Genomic DNA, 7,367 nt, shown 5'->3' with positions numbered 1-7,367 from the left:
TGGATTAACAAAGGTAACCAGTAAGACCAAGCAACAGATCTTTAATAGAGAAAGGCTTGATTTACAACAACACTTTCAGAAAAATATGGCAAGAGTACTGCTCTTTTATTGTAAAAGTTGAATTCAAAATAGCCCTCAGTTTTATTAAATGCCCGGAAAAAAAGAGTCAAGCGTTCTGTTTTGTGCAAATGGTAGATCCCATGGCCATGGACCGCAAAATATGCAACTTATTGATCGGTCATTGTCACCAATTCGATAAAAAAAAACTTTTTTTCTTTTTTTTTTTGGTTGAAAAAATGAAGAATTCAGAGAAGTTAAGTGATCACCTTATTGAAAGAGGTGTCAAGATCAGGTTGAATTGATGGGAAAAATTGAATTTCTCTCATGGGTTTCAGAATTTGCCTCAAATCCTGTTAATAGTCCACAAGAACCTATTTCAATTGAAAGGAGGAAGGAATCAAAAGGAACTTTATTCAATCAAAAAGAAATTCAGTAGTACCATTCTGAAGCACTAAAACTGCTTTTGTATCTTGGTGAACAAAAAACAGATCGTTCCTTGCCCTACAAAACAAAAGAGAATAATCTTAAAAGTGAAATCATCAAAAAACCAGGTACGGAGCGAAGATAGGGAGAGAGAGTGAGATCTTACCTTAAAATGTGGATTCATTCCTTAATAGAAATTAAGGCCATTGTATCCAAGCGACTGTGGCAATAATTCCTCAACCTCAATCCTAGAACTAGAACAACCGATACCTTTCTTGGTTTGACTACGATTAATAGACTCAACCTCAGCCAAAAATATGCTATAGACTGGTCTGTGATCCGAGAATCTTGACTCTCCACGAACATAAGATGTTTGATAAAGGCCTCTACCATACCACAATATCCGATCACACCTTCACATAAAAAAATAGCTAATTAGTACTCAAATCAGTTTTTGAGCCACTTGTGTGGATTCAAGTTCCTCGCTCTTTTTAATTTATCAATTAAATGAATAAAACAGATTACCATGCAGGTGTTCTTCTCTTCTCTTTAGGGTGCATATCATCCCCCGCATATCTGTCTGAATTATTTGAGTACTTGTAAGTGGGAGGGAAGTAAATCTTTCCTTCATTACAAATTTAATATTGATTATCTGTTACATAAAAGTAAAAGAGGATGATCATGATTTGATAAAAAAGTCCAAAAACACACACCACGCACAGACTAATATAGTCAGCCATTTTTATATTCTCTTGCAAATCATACCTAAAGTTCATCAGAAAACTGAACCACCTAGTAATCCCAATTGTCAATAGTTGCCATTTGGAATTATATATAACCATTGATCAGATAATGTACGAAGGAATAAGGATGACGATGATGAATCAATGGTTTCCACAAATGGCTATAAACAACTCAATAATTCTAGTCTAACAAAATTAGCCACCCCAATTGAAAATAACAAACCTTTTGTTTAGAAAATCAAACATATACATGTATGTATGTGTATAGATATGCACACACACACACACACACACACACACATATATATATAATTAGGGGGTGAAACTAAACTGTATTGTGATCACAAACTTCAAAAAATAACCACCATCAACTCAAATTTGTGATATTCATACTGGATTACATGCTTGACAGTACAAGTAGGATTAACTCCTTTATCCCTTCTTGGAAAAATATAAAAAGTGAAAACTTGTTAAAAAGAAAATCAAACCAAACTAAGTCTTGTGTTGGTTTTCATTTTTTGCCTTTCCGCTCTGTCAAGAGCTATATATACAGTTAAATTAAATAAATTGAAATCTTATTTCACTACAACATTGCATATCAGTTTAGTCTATTCCTCTTACATTTCCATTTATAGTGATCATATATCAAATGGAAAACCAAATGGTGACAAAACGTAAAGTAAAAACATTTCCTTGGAATTTAGATGATACATAAAGGTAGTCATCAATCACAACCAAAAGATGTACCAAGTGCTGCTTCCCCTACATCTAAATAGATGAAGTTGAAACACCTGAATTAATTTGTAAAATGCTAAATTTACAGCAGAAAACATATAAACTATTCCTCTTCAAATGTTATTTGAAAGCAAACTCTCAAATTTGAATTTTGGGCCTCAACTAAGCCAATTTTACAGTCTTTCCTAACTACTCTAACGCTAAAAAAGTTACTGAAGGTTTGTGAAGTTCTTGATTTCATGGACTTTTCTATTAGGAAAATTTGTTAACAATATCAACTAGCAGTGATTAAACTACTAGATTAGCTATGCAATGATAACAACATTAAACACAAAAAAAAGGAAAGAAAGTAACTGAAATTTAAAGAACATAAAAACACAAGTCAGCATGCACACCCAACTAATTAAATAAAATCTATCACCAAAGAACATAAAAAAACAGATCAAGAAAAAAAAAACAGATCATATATATATATATATATATATGTAACAGATCAAAAACCCCCCTATATACACTCACAAATGTATATATATATATATATATATGTGTGTGTGTGTGTGTATGAAAACCCCCTATATCCGAAATCCCGACACAGAGAGAGAGAGAGAGAGATACCCTTTGAAATCGGCGGTGAGGGAAGATCGCCGGTGACGGAGGAGTGGCGGTGAGGGGCGAGCAACCGTCAACGTCGTTTGTGAGAGAGAGAGAGAGGGAGGCAGCAGCGGCGGTAAGGGAGGAGGATCGACAGTGAGGTACGAGCGACGGTGAGGGAGGATCGGGAGTGAGGGAGGATCGGCGGTGACGGATGATCGGCGCCGTCGTTGTGTGAAAGAGAGAGAGAGGAAGGCGAAACCCTAGATGGAGAGAAAGAGAGAGAGAGAGAGCGAGCAGGAGGAGAGGAGACGGGTCTAAGAACAGATTAGGGATTTTTGGGTTTGAGAGATTGGGGATTTTTTTGCTTTTGGGGGCGAGGGAGCGGGAAAGCTAAAAAAAGAGGGGCGGGAACAAAAAAAAAATATATATATATATATATATATTTTAAGGGTCAAAAATGAAATTTAAATAATAAAATAACGTCGTCTAATTTTTTATTTTTTATTTTTTTTTTTGAGACTGGGGTTGCTATCGTCAAAAAATTTTATTTTTTGTTAAAATATATATTTTTTCTAGTTAATGAATTTTTTTAAAAAAAATTCTTTTTTTTTTAGTTACGAAGATTGAAAATTTATTTGTTTCATTTTTATTTTAATGAAAAAAAATATATTATTATTTTTTATTTGGTAGAAGTAGGGGCAATATTTTAATGAAAAAAAGGTGAAAGAGAGATGGTGGTGGTGGTGGTGGTGGTGATAGCGAAAGAAATTAATGGTGAAGTTGTGGTAGTGGTAGTGTAAATGGAGTGGCAGGGGTGAAAGAGAGGTAATGGTAGTAGTAGTGGCAGTAATGGTAGTGGTGGTAGTGGAGTGGTGGCAATAGTAGTAGTAATGGTAGTCGTAGAGGTGAAGTTGGTAAAAGAGATGAGTAGTGAGAGAGAGAGAGAGATGAGTGAGAGACAGATAGAGGAGAGAAAGCGAGAGAGAGAGACAGAAACAGAGTGATGAGCGAGAGAGAGACAAAGTGGTCGCTAAAAGTGCATTTTCTTGTAGTGGAGAGCTCAGTAAATAGAGAAGCGATGAGGGAGAGAGTGAGTAATGTGAACACAATGGGGGAGATAGACAAACAGACAGACAAACACATAGAGAGAAAGAGAGAGAAACAAAAGAGTGAGAGACAAACAAACAGACACAGAGAGAGCAAGAAAGAGAAAAAAGTGATAAGTGAGAGAGAGATAAAGAGAGAAAGAGATATAGAGAGACAGAGAGACAAAGAGAGAAAGAGATAGAGAGAGACATATAGAAAAATAGAGAGAAACAAGAGATGAGAGAGACATATAGAAAGAAAGCGAAAAGAGATGAACGAGAGAGGGAATAGAAAAATAGAGAGATAGAGAGAAGAGAGATGAGCGAGAGAAACAGAGAGAGAAAAAAGAGATGAGCAAGAGAAACAGAGAGAGAAAAGAGATGAAAGAGATAGAGAGAAGAGGGATGAGCGAGAGAGACATAGAGAGAAGACAAATGAGAGAGATAGAAAGAAGAAAGATGAACGAAAGACACACAGACAGATAGACAAACAGACAGATAGACAGACAGACAGAGAAAGAAGAGTGATGAGTGAAAGAGAGAAAGAGAAGAGTGGTGGTAGTTAAATGGCATTTGCAGTAGTGGTAAATGTGGTAGAGAAGATGGGTGGTGAGAAAGAGAGATGAGTGAGAGACGAATAGAGAAAAGAGATAAAGAGACAGAGAAAGAGACAGAATGATGAGCGAGAAAGAGACAAAGTGGTCGCTAAAAATGCATTTTCTTGTAGTGGATCGATAAATCGAAAGGGAGCTCAATAAATAAAGAAGACAGATAATTCAAAACTCTTTTCAAAACTTAATTCAAATCAATTTTTTAAATATTTTAAAAATATTTTAATTTTGTGAGAGACAGATAAAGAAGAGAGATAGAGAGAGAGAGAGACAGAGATAGAGTGATGAGCGAGAGAGAGAGAGAGATAGACAAAGTGGTTGCTAAAAGTGTATTTTTTTTATAGTGGATCGATAAATCGAGAAGGAGCTCGATAAATAGAGAAGATGGGAGTAAGAGAGTGAACAAGGCGAACATAGTGAGGGAGAAATAGACAAATAGACAAGTAGACAGAGAGAGAGTGAGAGAAGAGTGATGAGTGAGAGAGAGACAGGAAGAGAGAGATAGACAGAAAAAGAGATAGAGAGAGAGAGATGGAAAGATAGAAAAAGAGAGAGAAACAAGAGATAAGCGAGAGATAGACAAAAAGAAAGAGAAATAGAGCGAAAAGAGATGAGCGAGAGAGAGACACAGAAAGAGAAGAGAAATGAGCGAGAGAGATAGAGAGAGATAGAAAGATAAGAGAGAGAGAGAAAAAAAAGAAATGAGAGAGATAGAGAGAAGAGAGATAGGCGAGAGACACAGAGAGAATGAGAGAGAGAAACAGGTAGACATAGAAAGAAGAGTGATAAGTGAAAGAGATAAAGAGAAAAGAGAGAGAGATAGAGACAGAGAGACGGGAAGATGAAAAAATGAATGAAAAGAGAAATGGTATATCAAAAGAGTAAGACGACATTATTTTTTTTAATTTTTTTTGTGATAGAAAAATACCGTTGAATTTATTCAAACCATTTTGTGACTGTACATATATGAAGCTATCTCAAAACCACAATCACTATGCTAGGTTAGAGTTTTCCAAAATCTCTTTTGAGAAAATTAAACTTTCTTGTTTTCCGTGTTATATTGTTTTTACTGAATTTTTTAAATATTTTAAGTATTTTTTAAAATTTTTAGACACACCTAACATAAATACACCTAAAAATTTAAAAAATTGTAAAAAAAATCTTTTAAAAATTCACTAAATACCAAAAATACAATAATTCAATACATTTTTTTGTATTTATTAATTTTTAAAAATATTTTTTCATAATTTTTTTATTTTGTAGATGCATCTAAGTAAGGTACATCTAAAAAAAATATTTAAAATTTTAAAAATATTCACTAAAAAAAAAACACGAAAGTCACTTTTTGCGACGGCAGAAAATGCCGTCTCAAAAAAGCAGAGTATTTGCGACGGCACCATTTACCGTCTCAAAAAACAGAGCATTTGCGACGGCACCATTTGCCGTCTCAAAAAATGAGAGTATTTGCGATGGTATTTAGTGCCGTCGCAAATGCTCTGCTTTTTTGAGACGGCAAATGATGCCGTCGCAAATACTCTGCTTTTTTGAGACGGCATTTTCTGCCGTCACAAAAAGTGACTTTTTGAGACGGCAAGTGTGCCGTCGCAAATAGTTCCGTCTCATATACCCAGTTTTCTTGTAGTGAAAACATAACAAATTATTTGGACATTACTTAGAAAAAAATTTCAAAATCACTTTTCTTTCTACTGCACATCAATCAATCATGTTTTCTCCTTCCTCTCTCTTTCTCAATCACATATTCTCTCACACACATTTACTTAACTACAATAAAATATCAAATCATCCTATACTTCAAAACTCTAAAATTATTTTCAAAATATACAATCAAACAAATTTCTAATTTTCTAAACTTTTTCTAGAAAATTATTTTGGAAATAATATCTCAAAACATAAACCAAAAAGGCCAAATTTAATTTTTTTTTTTTTTTTATTATGAGTTTTGAAAAGAGTTTAAAAATTTAGAACTTATTTGTTTATGAGTTTTGAAAAAAGTTTTAAAAATTTAAAACTTATTTGATTATGAGTTTTGAAAAGAGTTTTTAAATGGTTGAGTTGAATATATGTTTCAAAATCCAAAACCAAATAGGTTTTTGGGTTTTGGGATGTCAAATGCGTTTTGAAAAGTAAACCAAACGGAATCTTAGTTTGATCTTTTTACTTTCAATTGTAATTGTCAACCCTTAATATTTTAAATCAAGTTCCAATCTGATCCTTCCGATGTCATCCTTCCGTTCATCTACAATTAATAAAGCTAATGAAAATTGAAAATAAATGAACTAACGTGACCTTTGGTGAAAGCATGAGGATTATTAAAGTGAGATTTTAGCAAAAGTGTAAAGGTGCAAATGAGACAACAAAAATATAACATATGTTTCAAATGACAAATTCTGTCAACTTTGTTAACGACAAATGGACGGAAAGGTCGGATTACAATATGACTTAAAGTGTAAAAGATTGACCTGGTTGTGCTAGCAGATGATTTGGTGTTCATCTTAGTGCCAACCTAGTTGGGATCTTGATGATTCACTGTGATGCTTTTTTCACTCTCTTTATTGATGTACGTTATCATACTTTGTATATTTTTCATCAATAAAGTTTTCTTTTTGTTAGTCAAAAAAAAAAAGTGCAAAAGATTGAGAGTTACAATTGAAAGTGCAGGGTTAATAAGGATCAGACAAGCAATAGTAAGGAGTGTGGGGGTGCAACTGGGACAGTTGAAAATAGCCCTAGTATATCTGAAGCTCAGGAGCTGGAGCCCAGTTGTCGACCTGCACAAAACAAAAAGGGGAAGAAGAATGTTAGTTTTTCAGCTAAACATGGGTACTTACACCCCAAAAAGGGTCCCCTTAGTCTACTTCGAAGATATGAGCGTAAAGGGGCCTCGACAAGCAAAGTAGTGCCAAAAGCTGCAGTGTGGAGAGCAGCAGCAGCAACAGCCATCTCTCTATTAGCTTCAGGTGAGAATGGGTCAGATAAAGGGAGGCATATATTGACTGAAGCCCAAGCAACTCTGAAAATGGGAAAAGTGTTGGGAGTGAATTACAATGGGAAGGAGGATGAAGTGCTTCACCAGATTGTGGAGGTTGAGCTTGAGG

The 7,367-nt window shown here is 34.5% G+C and overlaps 1 long non-coding RNA gene across 2 annotated transcripts; it reads right to left on the bottom strand.

The window, feature by feature from the left end:
* Positions 1–326: 326 nt before the first annotated feature.
* LOC114292935 (uncharacterized) lies at positions 327–2,887 on the bottom strand. Of its 2 annotated transcripts, none has more exons than XR_014360550.1 (5): positions 2,577–2,887; positions 1,009–1,135; positions 650–896; positions 500–561; positions 327–410 (listed from the first exon to the last, which is right to left on the bottom strand). It is a non-coding gene; the product is annotated as an uncharacterized LOC114292935 (long non-coding RNA). The 2 variants fall into 2 exon arrangements; XR_014360551.1 differs by having other exon boundaries at positions 1,009–1,063.
* Positions 2,888–7,367: the final 4,480 nt, after the last annotated feature.

The sequence above is a fragment of the Camellia sinensis genome, chromosome 2, assembly GCF_055761805.1.
Source record: "Camellia sinensis isolate YWXY chromosome 2, ASM5576180v1, whole genome shotgun sequence".
Lineage (NCBI taxonomy): Eukaryota > Viridiplantae > Streptophyta > Magnoliopsida > Ericales > Theaceae > Camellia > Camellia sinensis.
The sequence above is the reverse complement of the archived record's forward strand: the minus strand, read 5'-3'. Positions and strand labels throughout refer to the sequence as shown.